Below are 16418 nucleotides of genomic sequence, written 5' to 3' on the forward strand. Positions count from 1 at the left end.
ATGTAGATGTTGTTAGGCTTCCATCTAGTGGCCACCAAGAGCATCTGCTCAAGATGGATGCCGAATAAAGCATGTTCAAGGCAGAACAAAAGCTAAAACAAACAAAAATGCCCTATACATTTAGTATGGGTAAGGCTGAAAAGTTAAATTCAATGGCTGTTAAAAGGCAGAGTATTTATAGGCCAGGAACTTGTTTTTCAAGGATTTATTTCTTCTGTAAGTACAACTAGAACAGAGTTTCACACATAGAAATTAACAAGTAATTATTGATGGATTCAATAATATGGCTTAGTATTTGCCAAGGGTTGGAGGGAAGGGGATTGGGAAGTGACTGCTAATGGGTATGAATGGGTACATGGCTTCCCTGGTGGCTCAGATGGTAAAGCATCTGTCTGCAATGTGGGAGACCTGGGTTGGATCCCTGGGTTGGGAAGATCCCCTTGAGAAGGGAAATGGCAGCCCACTCCAGTACTCTTGCCTGGAAAATCTGACAGGCAGAGGAGCCTGGTAGGCTACAGTCCATGGCGTCGCAAAGAGCCAGATATGACTGAGCAACTTCACTTCACTTCATTGATGGATTCAATTTTACCAGTTTTCTTTTCCCATAAGGAGTATTAAATCCTTTTTTCTGAATGTTTATCTTATTATACTGCTGGGTGGTAGAAAAGAAGCCATCATTAACATGAAAATTTGCTTCTTTCAATATTGCCAAATGATGAATGTAGTAACATTTCATGACAAACAAGCTGCACAGCCTACTCTGAATTTCATCTCTGTTGCACAGCCTGATCTTTGACTGACACACTGTTCCTTTAAAAAAAAAAAAACAGCCTTATCAAGATATGATTGCATACCATATGATTCCAAGTATACCACTCAATGTTTTTTAGTACATTAGAAGAGTAATGCAACAATCACACGACTACATCATTTCAAGGCATTTTCATCATCCCCCAAAGAAGCCATGTACCCAATCATACCCATTAGCAGTCACTCCCCATTCCCCTTTCCTCCAGCTCCTGGGAAATACTAATCTACATTTTTTTCTCTATAGGTTTGTCCATTCTAGACATTTCCCATAAACAGAACCATGCCATATACAGCCTTTTGATACAGATTAAAATAAAAATTTTAAAACATATCAAGGAAAATCTAGAAAGGAGATGTATCATTCTTCAAGGGCAATCTTAGCATGAAGGATGGATTTCCATCTTTCTCCCCAGGGACAGGAAGTTAGCTAACTGACAAGAAGGATATATGATTCTGAATTGGCTCTTTTTGTCCAGTCACTTGCTTCCAGGCACACAGGTCATTCAAAGGACCAAGCCTTGGGTGGTCACCTCAATTTACCTTGGCCCATAGCCTAAAAGGAATTCTCAGTCTGTCCCAGGTCTTTGTTTCAGTATCTTTCATCATCACACAGTAGAAAGAGTTCTCACTTAGGATTCTATCTATTCCAAATGGCCAGTTCAACCACAGACCCTCAAGTTGACCCACTGGTCTCTCCCTGGAGCCAGTCCCCAATAATAGTAGACATGCCCCTCAACATCTTAGCTTTGTCCCAGGTTATAAGACACTGATTGGCTTGCAACAAACTCTTCCCTCTGCTTGATTTACATTTCTTTTGTTCCTCATTCTTTCCATTTCTTAAGGTGGAAAGTTTGATAATTGAGACTTTTCTTGTTTTTTAATATAGGCGTTTGGTTCTTATACATTTCCATCTAAGCACTGATTTAGCCACATCTCACAAATGTTGATATGTTGTATTTTACTTACTGCCTGCCAAGTCACTCCAGTCATGTCTGACTCTTTGTGACCCTATGGACTGTAGCCCTCCAGGCTCCTCTGCCCATGGGTCCATTCCAAATAATTTTAATACACCTCTTATTCTTGACTTTTGGATTATTTAGAAGTATACTGTATTATTAGTTTTCAAATATTGGGGGATTTATAAAATATCTTTCTGTTAATGATTTCTAGTTTAATCCCATTGTGGTCAGAAAACATATCTTGCATGATTTAAATCTGTTAAAATTTACAGAGACCTGTTGTGTGGCCCAGAATTTAGTCTGTCTCGGTAAATGCTCCATATATACTCAAAAATGACACGATTCTAAAGAATAAGTTTCTAAAGATTCCTCTCTTATGTATCTATGATTTTTCTTCACATGAGTATTATTTCTTTTCCTTCCTCTTTCTTCTCCTTATTCTAATAAGTAATACTCCACTGACTGACCACAGAGAGAAAACTATGTGGTTTTTAAGCCATGCAAATGTATTAACTTTTTAAAAAACACGCATTTTATTTTCAAATAGTAAAAAGTGATAATTGACTCATACTGGCAGACTAGAAACAAAAACAGTTATCTAAATGAGAAAGGATATAGTTAGCAAACCAGAGATTTTGAGGCATACCTGAAAGATAAAACCATGATATGCTTTCACAGTTATAAAACTAGGGAATTAAAAGTAACTGCAGCGGACTACTGGGAGATCAAGATAGCAAAGGAGGAGGATGCTGAGCTTACCTCCCCTCATGAACAGATCAAAAATACATCTACACGTGGAGTAATTTATCACTGAAAACAAAATGGAAACTGACAGGAAGGCTCTTCTACAATGAAGACTGGAAGAAAGATACACATAGGAAGGAAGGGAGGGAGGAGAAGCAATAGGATTGGGACCTGTGCTCCTAGCAGGGAACACAGATGAGGAAGATCACATGTGCTTGGGATCTTCCCTGGGGAGTGAGTGGTTCAAACCACATATTGGGCACTCCAGACCTGGGATCTGATCCGGGGAAGATGAGTCCCCTCGGCTGGTTTGAAGACCAATAGCACTGGCAAGGGTGCTGTGAGAAACCTAGACACCACCACTCATGTACACACTTGCTGGCTGTTAAAACAAGGCAGAGGAAGAAGATTGAGACTGACTGGGACTCTAGCCAGTTTCCTGCAACCACCCTAGTGCATACCCCAGTCCACTCCAAGTGACTGCTCTGGCCCGTCTTGCTCCATGACACAGCTCCCCACTAAGGCAAAGGCTGCCATTGCTGAAGAGAGTGCACAGTTGTAGGGTATGGAGCTGGCTCAGAGCCAGCACTACATCGAAATGGGGCAAGGGCAGCCAATGATGGCACTCTAGGGAGGCAGCAGATCAGGAATATCTGGAACTCAGACTGGGTGCTGGGATGAACCAAGTACAAGCCCAGACCCACACAAGGAATCCACTCTGGCCCCTCTTGCTCCACTGCTGCTTGTAGGAGCCCGGCAGTGACCACGAGAGAGAATGGTTAAGGAAGCGGGGATGTGCCTGCAAACAGGACTCTCTGATTGGGCAGAGCATGCTTGCAAACAGGATGTTCTGCCAAGAAGCCTGCACACAATATCCAAGGTTAATGGTCCGCTCACATACGAGGGAACATGCCCTCCTTAAAAATAAAGAAGAGGCTGGAGTTCTGGGCAGGCTTCTTAGTAAACATGCTGTGGTCACTTTCCCCCTTTGTTCCTCCTGTCCTTGAAATGTGCTTGGCTTTTTGTCCTTATTTGGTAGAAGAATGCATTGCTTAGATTTTGGTATGTGTTCAGCTACTGGGGTATAAAAATAAACCGCAAGGGGGCTTGCGCAGAATTTTTTCCTCTAGCCAGAGTTGTGTCTTTGTCTGTCTTTTGTGTGTTTTGTCTTTGTGTCATTTCGCTCGCAACAGCTGCTCCCTTCCAGGGTCAAAATGTTGGTGCTGGGAGAAGGGAGAACATACATTTAGAGGAAACATAACCAGCTTAGACCCAACCCTCTAGGCTTCTGCTCCAGCACTTTGGGACCCAATCCCACCCCTAATAGAGTGGCATTTGCCACTCAGCATAGAAGCCCCATCTTATACCTGGCTCTGACTCTAGCTCCTCCATCGCCAGCCCTACTGCCCACCAAGGTGATAGTTGCCAGGAAATCCTTGGGGAAGATATGATTCATGCTCACTTCAGATTCAGCTCTACCACCAAAGCTACTGGGCACACACAAATTGTATAGGGATGCTCCCAATAAAAGATGCCCCTTCAAGAATGGGATCGGTAACTGTTTTACCTAATTTCATAGAGACAAAGTTAAACAAAATGAGAAGATGAAGGAATTTATTTCACACACACACACACACGAGAAAAAACTCTGAAAAAAATACTGAAACAGATAAGTAACTTACCAGATAAAGAGTTCAAATAATTAGTAATAAGAATGCTAAGTGAACTAGGGAAAAGAATAGATGAATATAGCAAGAATTTTAACAAGGAACTAGAAAATATAAATATATTTTATATATTTATAATATATAAATATAAAAAAATAAAAATATATAAATATAAAAATATAAATATAAAAAAGAACCAGTCAGAGCTGAAGAATACAATAAGTCAAATGGAACAAAAACACTACGAGGGATTAAGAGCAGACTAAGTGATACAGAAGCATGCATAAGTGATCTGAAAGATAAAATAATGAAAACCACTCAATCAGAATAGCAAAAAAAAAAAAAAAAATCCAGTTCAAAAAATGAGAACAACTGAAGGGACCTCTGGACAACATCAAATAATACTAACATTTGTATTATAGAAGTCATAAAGGAGTATAGTTTAAAAAAATAAAACAGAGGTCGAAAATAAATTTGATAGATTTATGGATGAAAAATTACCATACCTGAAGGAAATTGTTATCCAGTCACAGGAAGCACAGAAGGTCCAAAATAAAATGAAAGCAAAAAACCTACACCAGAATGTATAATTAAAATGGCAAAAATTAAACAGAATTCTAAAGGCAACAAGAGAAAAATAGAATCATATACAAGGGAACACCCACAATGCTATCAGCTGACTGATAGCAGAAACTTCGCAAGCCAGAAGGTAGAGGAATGGTATTTTTAAAGTGATTAAAGGGAAAAACCTATAACCAGGAGACCCGGGTTCGATTCCTGGGTTGGGAAGATGACCTGGAGAAGGAAATGGCAGCACACTCCAGTATTCTTGCCTGGAAAATCCCATGGGCCGCGGAGCCTGGTAGGCTACTGTCCATGGGGTTGCAAACAGTCGGACACGACTGAGTGACTTCACTTCACTTCTTCACTTCACCCTATGCAGAAAAATTATCATTCAGAATTGAAAAAGAGATAAGGAACTTTTCAGAGAAGCAAAAACTAAGAGTCCATCAATACTAAATCAATCCTAAAGAAAATGGTAAAGAATCTCCTCAGCATAGAAAATCAAAGGCTACAACAAGAACTAAGAATCTACAGAAAAGGAAAAACCCCACTAGTAAAGGCAAATATATAGTAAAAGCTATGGAGTAACCACTTACATAAGCTAGATATTAAAAGACAAAAAACTGAAAAATCAACTATAAATACAATAACAGTTAAGGCATAAATATGACGATGTCAAATATGACATAAAAAACACAAAATGTGAACGAGGGGAGCTAAAATAACAAAGACCTTTTACAATATGTTTGAATTTAAATTACTACCAGTTTAAAACAATTATAGTTATAAGTCACCATATCCCAATCCCAAGGTAACCACAAATCAAAGACCTACAACAGATTCACAAAAAACTAGAGAGAAAGGAACACAACTATGCCACTAAATAAAATCACCCAATCATCAGGGAAGAAATTAAAAGAAGAAAAGAACAGAGGGTCACTACAAAAACAACCAGAAAACAAATAACAAACTGGTAATAACTACATACACATCAATAATCACTTTAAAGGTCAATGGACTTAATGATCCAATCTGAAGGAAAAGTGTGGATGACTGGATAGAAAAAAAATGGATAGAAAAAAAAAGACCATCTATATGCCACCTACAAGAGACTTATTTAAGAGCTAAAGACAAGCATAGGCTTAAAGTGAAAGGATGGAAAAAGATTTCTCATGCAAATGGACATGACAAAAAGCAGAGGTGGCAATACTCATATTAGACAAAATAGACTTTAAAGCAAAGTCTATAACAAAAGACAAAGAAGGGCATAATATAATGATAAAGGGATCAATACCAGAAGAGGATATAACATTTGTTATCATATATGCATCTATTATGCTGCTGCTGCTGCTAAGTCACTTCAGTCATGTCCGACTCTGTGTGACCCCATAGACGGCAGCCCACCAGGCTCCCCTGTCCCTGGGATTCTCCAGGCAAGAACACTGGAGTGGGTTGCCATTTCCTTCTCCAGCATCTATTATAGGAACATCTAAATATATAAAGCAAATATTATCAGACATAACAGGAGAAACAGACAATAATACAATAATAGTAGGGAACATTAACACCTCACTTATATCAATGGACAGATCATCCAGACAGAAAATCAAATAAGGGAACAGTAGTCTTAAATGACAGAATACACCAGTTGGACTACATAGATATCTATAAGACATTCTATCCCAAAACAGCAGGATATATATTCAAGTGTACATGGAATATTCTCCAGGTTGGATCATATACTAAGGCCAAAAAACCAGTCTCAACAAATTTAAGAGGATAGAAAGTATATCAAGCATTTTTTCAGACCACAGTGGTATAAAATCAGAAATTAATTACCGGAAGAAAAATGGGAAAACATTAAAAAACCAGTGGGTCAATGAAGAAATCAAAGAGGATATTAGAAAATATCTCAAGACAAATGACAATGGAAACACAACTTTCCAAAATCTATGAGATAAGGGGAGAAAGGCAGTTCAGTGGTTAAGACTCTGCACTTCCAATGCAGGAGGTATGGGTTCAAATTTGGTTGGGGAACTATTAATAAGATCTCACATGCTGTATGGTATGGTCCCCTCTCCAAACAACCACCACCACCACAGAAAAAAAAAAAAACAACACCCACAGAGTAAACCCAAAATCTATGGGTTGCAACAACAGCAGTTCTAAGAGGGAACATTATAGTATACAAGCATACCTCAAGGAACAAATATCTCAAATAAACAACCTAACCTACCATCTATGGGAATTAGAAAAATACGAACAAAGTTAGTAGAAGGAAGGAAATTATAAACAGCAAAGAAAAAATAAGAGAGACTCAAAAACCAATAGAAAAGATCAATGAAACCAAGATCTTTTTTTTTTGAAAAGATAAAACCACAATATTTATTATTCCAATCCAAGAATGTGGTATACCTCTCCATCTGTTTGTGTCATCTTTAATTTCTTTCATCAGTGTCTTATAGTTTCCTGCATACAGGTCTTTTGTCTCTTTAGGTAAACTTATTCCTAAGTATTTTATTATTTTTGTTGCAATGGTGAATGGGATTGTTTTCTTAATTTCACTTTCTGACTTTTCTTTGTTAGTGTATAGGGGTGCAAAGGATTTCTGTGTATTAATTTTACAATCTGCCACTTTGTTATACTCAATGATTAGGGCTAGTAATTTTCTGGTGTCATCTTTAAGGTTTTCTATGAAAGAATCATAGAAAAGATCACTGTTATCTGCCAACGGTGAGAGTTTTACTTCTTTTCCAATCTGGATTTCTTTTATTTCTTTTTCTTCTCTGATTGCTATGGCTGCTGCTGCTACTGCTAAGTCACTTCAGTCGTGTCTGACTCTTCGTGACCCCACAGGCATAAGCCCACCAGGCTCCCCGCTCCCTGGGATTCTCCAGGCAAGAACACTGGAATAGGTTGCCATTTCCTTCTCCAATGCGTGAAAGTGAAAAGTGAAATCGCTCAGTCATGTCCGACCCTTAGCGACCCCATGGACTGCAGCCTACCAGGCTCCTCCATCCATGGGATTTTCTAGGCAAGAGTACTGGAGTGGCTTGCCATTGCCTTCTCCTAGGACTTCCAAAACTATATTGAATAATAGTGGTGAGTGTGGGCACCCTTGTCTTAAATGACCACATTACTCAAAGCAATCTATAGATTCAATGCAATCCCTATCAAATTACCAATGGTATTCTTCACAGAACTAGAACAAATAATTTCAAAATTTGTATGGAAACACAAAAGTCCCCAAAGAGCCAAAGCAATCTTAAGAAGAATGGAGTTGGAGGAATCAACTTCCCTGACTTCAGATCATATTATAAAGTTACAGGCATTAAGACACTATGCTACTGGCACAAAAACAGCAATATGGACCAATGTGTACATTGGTCTACATTTCTATAGATAGAAAGCCCAGAGATAAATGCATGCACCTATGGGCACCTTCTCTTCGACAAAAGAGGCAAAAACATACACCAGAGAAAAAATAGTCTATTCAATAAATGGTGCTGGGAAAATTGGGCACCTACATGTAAAAGAATAGAATTAGAGCATTTCCTAACACCACACACACACACACACACACAAAGATTTAAATGGATTAAAGACCTAAATGTAAGACTAGAAACTGTAAAACTGTTAGAGGAAAACATAGGCAGAACACTCTTTGACATAAATCACAGCAAGATCTTCTATGATCTATCTCCTAGAGAAAAGAAAATGAAAACAAACAAGTGGGACCTAATTAAACTTAAAAGCTTTTGCACAATGAAGGAAACGAGAAGATGAAAAGACAACTCTCAGAATGGGAGAAAATAATAACAAATGAAACAACTGACAAAGGATTAATCTCCAAAATACACAAGCAGCTCATGCAGCTCAATACCAGAAAAACAAACAACCCAATCAAAAAGTAGGCAGACCTAAACAAACATTTCTCCAAAGAAGACATACAGATGGCTAATAAACAAAAGAAAAGATGTTCAACATCCCTCATTATTAGAGATATGCAAATAAAAACTACAATGAGGTATCACCTTACACTGGTCAGAATCACCATTGTCAAAAAGTCTACAAACAATAAATGCTGGAGAAGGTGTGGAGAAAACGGAACCCTCCTGCACTGCTGGTAGGAATGCAAATTGATACAGCCACTATGGAGAACAGTATGGAGATTCCTTAAAAAAAAAACACCCAAAAAACTAGGATTAAAACTATCATATGACCCAGCAATCTCACCACTGGGCATATACTCTAAGGAAAGCATAATTGAAAAACACACACGTACCCCAGTGTTCACTGCAGCACTATTTACAATAGCTAGGACATGGAAGCAACCTAGATATCTACGGATAGATGAATGGATAAAGAAATTGTGGTATATGTAAGCAATGGACTATTCAGTTCAGTTCAGTCGCTCAGTCGTGTCTGACTCTTTGCGACCCCATGAATCACAGCACGCCAGGCCTCCCTGTCCATCACCAACTCCTGGAGTTCACTCAAACTCACCTCCATCGAGTCGGTGATGCCATCCAGCCATCTCATTCTCTGTCGTCCCCGTCTCCTCCCACCCCCAATCCCTCCCAGCATCAGAGTCTTTTCCAGTGAGTCAACTCATCACATGAGGTGGCCAAAGTATTGCAGTTTCAGCTTCAGCATCAGTCCCTCCAATGAACACCCAGGATCGATCTCCCTTAGAATGGATTGGTTGGATCTCCTTGCGGTACAAGGGACTCTCAAGAGTCTTCTCCAGCACCACAGTTCAAAAGCATCAATTCTTCGGCAATCAGCTTTCTTCACAGTCCCACTCTCACATCCATACATGACCACGGGAAAAACCATAGCCTTGACTAGACGGACCTTGGTTGGCAAAGTAATGTCTCTGCTTTTTAATAAGCTATCTAGGTTGGTCGTAACTTTCCTTCCAAGGAGTAAGCGTCTTTTAATTTCCTGGCTGCAATCAGCATCTGCAGTGATTTTGGAGCCCCCAAAAATAAAGTCTGACACAGTTTCCACTGTTTCCCCATCTATTTCCCACGAAGTGAATGGACTATTACTCAGCCATAAACAGAAACACATTTGAATCAGTTCTAATGAGGGAGATGAGCCTAGAGCCTATTGCACAAGATGAAGCTAAGTTAAAAAGAGAAGACAAATATCATATATCAAAGCATATATATGGAATCTAGAAAGATGGTACTGTTGATCCTATTTGCAGGGCAGCAAGGAGGCTTTTGAACTGTGGTGTTGGAGAAGACTCTTGAGAGTCCCTTGTACCGCAAGGAGATCCAACCAGTCCATTCTAAGGGAGATCGATCCTGGGTGTTCATTGGAGGGACTGATGCTGAAGCTGAAACTGCAATACTTTGGCCACCTCATGCGATGAGTTGACTCACTGGAAAAGACTCTGATGCTGGGAAAGGTTGGGGGCGGGAGGAGAAGGGGACGACAGAGAATGAGATGGCTGGATGGCATCACCGACTCTGTGGACATGAGTTTGAGTGAACTCCGGGAGTTGGTGATGGACAGGGAGGCCTGGCGTGCTGTGATTCATGGGGTCGTGGAGAGTCGGACACGACTGAGAGACTGAACTGAACTGAACTGAAAGGAGATACAGACATAAAGAACAGACTTAGGGTCACAGTGGGGGAGGGAGAGGGTGAGATGGCTTGAGAAAGTAGTACTGAAACATATACATTACCATATGTAAAATAGATAGCCAATGGGAATTTGCTGTAAGATGCAGGGAACCCAAAGCCAGTGCTCTGTGACAACCTAGGGGGTGGGGTTTGAGAAGAAGGGGACATATGTATACCTATGGCTGATTCATGTCAATGTATGGCAGAAACTATCACAATACTGTAATTATCATCCAACTAAAAATTAAAAGAAAAAAATTTAAAGATAAACAAAACCAAAAGCCTAAAGAAAAAAAGAGAGAGGACCAAAGTAAACCAAATAAGAAATGAAAGAGGAGAAATTATAATTAATATCACAAAGGTACAAAAATCATAAAAGAATATTATGAACAGTTATACGCCAACAAATTGGACAACCTAGAAAAAAATGGATAAATTTCTATAAATACAAAAATTTCGAAGACTGAATCTGGAAGAAACAAAAAATCTGAACAGACTTTTTAGTAGTAGTAAAGTTCAATTAGTAATAAATGAACTATCAGAAAGGGAAAGTAAGAAAACAACCTCATTTAAAATCACATCAAAAAATACATAGGAATAAACTTAACCAAGGAGATGAAAGACTTATCCTCTGAAAACTATAAAACACTGATGAAGGAAACTGAAGATGATACTAAGAAGGGGAAAGCTATGGCACCTTCATGGATGAGGAGAATACTGTTAAAATGTCCACATTGTCCAAAGCAATCTACAGATTTAATGCAATCCGTTTCAAAATACCAATGACATTTTCCACAAAACTTAGAACAAATAATCCTAAAATTCATATGGAACCACAAAGACAAAGCAATCTTAAGAAAAAAAAGAACAAAGCTGGAACTATCATGTGCCATGATTTCAGACTATGCTACAAAGCTACAATATCAAAACAGTAGCTAAAAAAGGCACAAAACAGACGCATAGATCAGTGGAACAGAATAGAGTACCCAGAAATAAAGCCATATACATTATGGTCAACTAATCTACCACAAATGAAAGCAAGAATATACAACAGAAAAAAGATAGTCTCTTCAATAAGTGGTGCTGGGAAAACCAGACAGCTACATGTAAAAGAATGAGATTTGAACATTTCCTCACACCATATACAAAAACAAATAAAAATGGATTAAAGACCTACATGTTAGACCAGAAACCATAGAACTCCTAGAAGAAAAAACACTATTTGACATAAAAGGTAGCAGTATTTGGACCTGTCTCCTAAGCAAAGGAAATAAAAGAAAAAAGAAACAAATGGGACGTAATTTAAAACTTTTGCACATCAAAGGAAGCCATCAACGAAACAAAAAGACAACCAACTGAATGGGAGAAAATATTTTCATATGATATGAATGATAAGGGGTTAATGTGAAAAATATGTAACCAGCTTATACAACTCAATTAAAAAAAACAAAACAAAAAGAACCCAAACAACCCAACTGAAAAATGGGCAGAACACGTGAGTGGACATTTTTCGAGGGAAGACATACAGATGGCCAACAGGCACATATTCAACATCACTAATTAGAGAAATGCAACTCAAAAACACTTGAGAAATCTCATACCTGTCAGAATGGCTATCATCAAGAAGACCACAAATAGCAAGTGTTGGCAAGGATGTGAAGAGAAGAGAACCCTAGTACTCTGTTGGTGGGAATGTAAATTGGTGTAGCTACTGTAGAAAACAGTATGGAGAATTCTCAAAAAATGACAAATAGGACTATCATATGACCTGGCAATTCCACTTCTGGGCATATATCCAAAGAAAATAAAAACACTAATTTGAAAAGATGCATGTAACCCAATGTTCATAGCAACATTATTTACAATAGCCTAAGTATCCATCAACATGTGAATGGATAAAGATGTGGTGTACAGAATACTATAATGAAATACTATTCAGCCATAAAAAGACGACAAAATCTGCCACTTGCAACAACACAAATGGACCTGGAGGATATTATGCTTCATGAAATCAGTCAGACAGAGAAAGACATATACTGTATATTATCACTTATATTTAGAATCTAAAAAATAGAGCAAATGAATGTAACAAAACAGAAATAGATTTACAGATTTAGATAACAAACTAATGGTTAACAGGTTCCACTAGTAAGGAAGGGGAGACAGAAAGGGAGAAGGAGAAAGAAAGGAAGATGTACAAGACAGGAGAAGGGGATTAAGAGGTACAAACTACTCTGTATAAAATAAATAAGCTACAAAGATATGTTATATAGCACAGGGAATAGAACCAGTTATTTTTATAGTAACTTTGAACAGAGTATAGTCTATAGAAATATTCAATCACTAAGTTGTACACCTGAAACTAACATAATATAAATCAACTATACTTCATTGTAAAAAAATAAAGAAAAATAAAATAATATACCTGTAGTAAGACAAGCACATTAAAAGAAAGTTCAAGAACAGAGTTGATGAAATCCAAGCAGTGCAGACGGTCCTGGTGGACTGTGAGGTTGAAGAGCTCCTCTCTGAACAACAGTTCTGTTTGCCACACCCAAGTTCTGACCCTACCCCAATCTTCCTTACATTGGACAAAGCCAAAGTGGCATTTGATCAGTTTAATCTCCCAAAACTACACTCCAAAGACGGTGAATCACTTGACCAGGAAAGGAACTCAAATTAGAGTAGACGTGAGGCAACACAGACCTGAAAAACAGAAGGACACATTTATCTGAAGAGGGATCCACTTAAGTTTTCTGATGTCAGAGAAATTCCATGCTTTCAGCATTTGGAAGGGTCCCTATACTACCTTAAAAGTTTTATGCCACATACACCCAAAGGAGAAGATTACCCCCTTACTGACACACTCCCCCCTGTTATACAAAGGAGATGCATGTTGATGAAATGGACGTCATAACTGCACATCAGATCCATGCTAACCATTTGATTCTGAGGCTAATCAAATGAATCCTTGACTCCCAAATATGGATGGATAAATGCTTGCCAGATATTTGAGGGAAATGAAAGAGAGGATCATGATGAACAAACAGAACTATTTCTGGAGAAAAAAATAAATATAATACAGAAAAAGAAGAGAACATTACCAAAAAATGCAAATTCATAATGCTCTAAGGAAGCCAGTGAGTTTATAAAATGAGAATAGGGTACTGTAAAAGGGAGGAATTAGAGAACAAGAGAAAGTCCTTGAAAAACAGAAATATTAGAGCAAAATTTAAGAGATACCAGGTGCTCAGCTCAGTCTCTGCCCCACCCAGGCTTTGGTGGAACTTGGAACACTGGGCTCAAGCTCCGCCCACTGGCACGCCCCCTCTCCAACAGAAATGGAACGTCTGTCCCCCTGGTAAACCTGGTAACGGAACCCTCTTCCAGTTCATCCCAGAGCTGCCTTCCTGATTTGAGCCGCCTGTCTCAGGCCACCTTCATAGTTCACCCTGGGGACTCTACCACCCTACTTGTACCGGCCCCGTGGCTTCACCGTCACTCTGGCCTTCTCACCTGGCACACCAGCGGTGCCAGTTAGGCTGCCCGCACCGCCCTCGCAGGTACGCCAGAACTACCACCCCGAGTGTGAGGCCGCGGTCAACAGCCACATCACCCTGGAGCTCCACGCCTCCTTCCACTGCCTGGCCGTCGCCTTCTACCTCGACCGTGATGATGTGGCCCTGAAGCACTTCTCCCGCTTCTTCCTGCTCCACTCTCACGAGCACAGCAAGAGGGCTGAGAGCCTGATGTCCCTGCAGAACCAGCGTGGGGGCCGCGTCTCCTTCCGCAACATCAGGAAGCCCGAGAACCAAGAGTGGGAGAGTGGTCTCAAAGCCATGCAGGATGCTCTGCACGTAGAGGAGCACATCAACCAGAGCCTCCTCGACCTGCACCAGCTGGCCACCGAAAAGTGCGACCCCGACCTGTGCCACTTCCTGGAGACCGGCTATCTGGACCAGCAGGCGAAGTTCATCAAGGAGCTAGCAGGCCATGTCAGCAACCTGAGTAAGATGGGGTCCCCGGAAAGTGGCCTGGCAGAGTACCTCTTTGACAAGCTTACCCTGGGTCATGGTGACAAGAAAGACTGATACCTGGACTCTAAGTTCAAAAGTGGACTTTTCCCAGAGTCAGGGGTGATTGCACAAGGTCACTCTGTCTGCTGTGCAGTCCCCAGTATTGCCCTTGTAGAAAAGTTCACTGAAGTTTTTCTTCTTTCAATTTTGCCATTCCTTGCAATAAAGTTATTGGTTCCTAAAGAAATAAAGGTCTCTGGTTGATGTGTGTGTGCAAACTCCTAACTTTTCAAGTTTTAAAACAGGTATCCAGGAGTCTCTCCAGCTACCAATGCCCTGTCCACACGCAGTTTGGGATTTCCACAGAAGGAGGGAGAAGGGGTTCCATGGGACCCTGGAAAATACAAAATCCATTTCCCCCTAATAAGCAATGTGGTTTATGGCAGGGCGGGTGTGAGGTGAGGCTCTGGTGAATGTGGGTGCCCGTGAATAGTAGAAGTATGAAAATCACAATAATGGTGCCTCTGGAGGAAGAATGAAGGAAATGGGATGGGTCATGGATTAAAATAAAGGGTTCCTAAATTTTACCTGAAAACTCTGAGTTTACTAAAATATGTAAATATTAGTGTTGATTCTGGGAAGCAGGATGGAGATCACAGAAGCCAGACTGGTGGAGACCCTCTTTGACAAGCTCACCCGGGGCAACGGTGACAAAGGTAACTGAGCCTTAGGCTGGACTGTCCACAGACAAAGGGGTGACTCCCTAGGTCACTATGCTGGACATGCATGTTGTCCTTACAAAACATGCAAAAGTATTTTTATTGTGCACTTCTTTCCATTAAGGTTGTACATGGCACCCCAAGCCCCAAATTACCTCAATAGAAGGACTGAAAAACATAAGGCCAAGATTTAAGGTCAGTTTGTAGTGTTGAATATCAAGCAGCATAAATCTCTCTGAATGTTAAGATTCTGACTCTGGCTGCTTTGAAGAATGCAAAGAGTGAGGAATTGAAGCTGGAAGACCAATTTAGAGACTCTGTAGCAGGCCTAGAAAATCCCATGGATGGAGGAGCCTGGTAGGCTGCAGTCCGTGGGGTCGCTAAGGGTAGGACACGACTGAGCTACTTCACTTTCACCATTCACTTTCACACATTGGAGAAGGAAATGGCAACCCACTCCAGTGTTCTTGCCTGGAGAATCCCAGGGACGGGGGAGCCTGGTGGGCTTCTGTCTATGGGGTCACACAGAGTCGGACATGACTGAAGTGACTTAGCAGCAGCAGCAGCAGGCCTAGAGAAACAATGGTGGCTTAAACTGTGGTGTTGGCAGAGGAGGAGATGTAGACAAATTTCAGATGAATTGTATGAGTATATAATGTTTGCTTTATGGACCAGAGGTGATGGATTGGAAATGGTGAAAATAACCTAGGATCCAGTTTGGATTTGAACACCCTGGCTGATGGTCGTGCTATTTATAAAGCTGGGGGTGTCTGCAGGGGGACTTGAGCTGGGAAGACATTTCATGTAAAATCTGAGATGCCTATTATACACCCAAGTGGAACAGTCATGCAGGCAGCCAGAAAAATGAATCTGACGCTCGGGTGGGAAATCAGGTTTGGAAATACACATATGGGCTATATTAGCGTATACATAGATGGGTTGAGGTCATGGAGTAGATTAAACTGACCAGAAAGGGAGTAGGCAGGTTATGGCATAGGCAGCCCCAAACCCAGGGCAGCCAACCTTCAGAGGATGGCATGAGGTGCTAGAAGACCTAGAGGGCTGCTGGGCCCATCTGGATGGTTACCTCATTCCAGACTGTGGCCACCTATGTCTACTCAGTTGACCTCAAAATCAGCTTCCTCCTAACCTCAGTGTGGCCTCTGGCTCCTCCTATGTAGATGTGGAGAGGCGTGACCCAATTACCTTATCTTCTTGACAATGCTGCTGCTGCTGCTGCTAAGTCACTTCAGTCGTGTCTGACTCTGTGTGACCCCATAGACGGAAGCCCACCAGGCTCCCC

At 40.5% G+C, this 16418-nt stretch overlaps 1 long non-coding RNA gene and 1 pseudogene across 1 annotated transcript in view; one reads left to right on the plus strand and one right to left on the minus strand.

Annotated features, from left to right (window-relative positions):
- LOC148773262 (uncharacterized) overlaps positions 1 to 16418 on the minus strand; it is a 201957-nt gene that overhangs the window by 114206 nt on the left and 71333 nt on the right. The gene's annotated exons all lie outside the window — the stretch shown is intronic.
- Positions 13491 to 14471, plus strand: LOC129563854 (ferritin heavy chain pseudogene; annotated as a pseudogene).

The sequence above is a fragment of the Moschus berezovskii genome, chromosome X (genome assembly GCF_049115385.1).
Source record: "Moschus berezovskii isolate FMDL1 chromosome X, NW_MosBer_1.0, whole genome shotgun sequence".
Lineage (NCBI taxonomy): Eukaryota > Metazoa > Chordata > Mammalia > Artiodactyla > Moschidae > Moschus > Moschus berezovskii.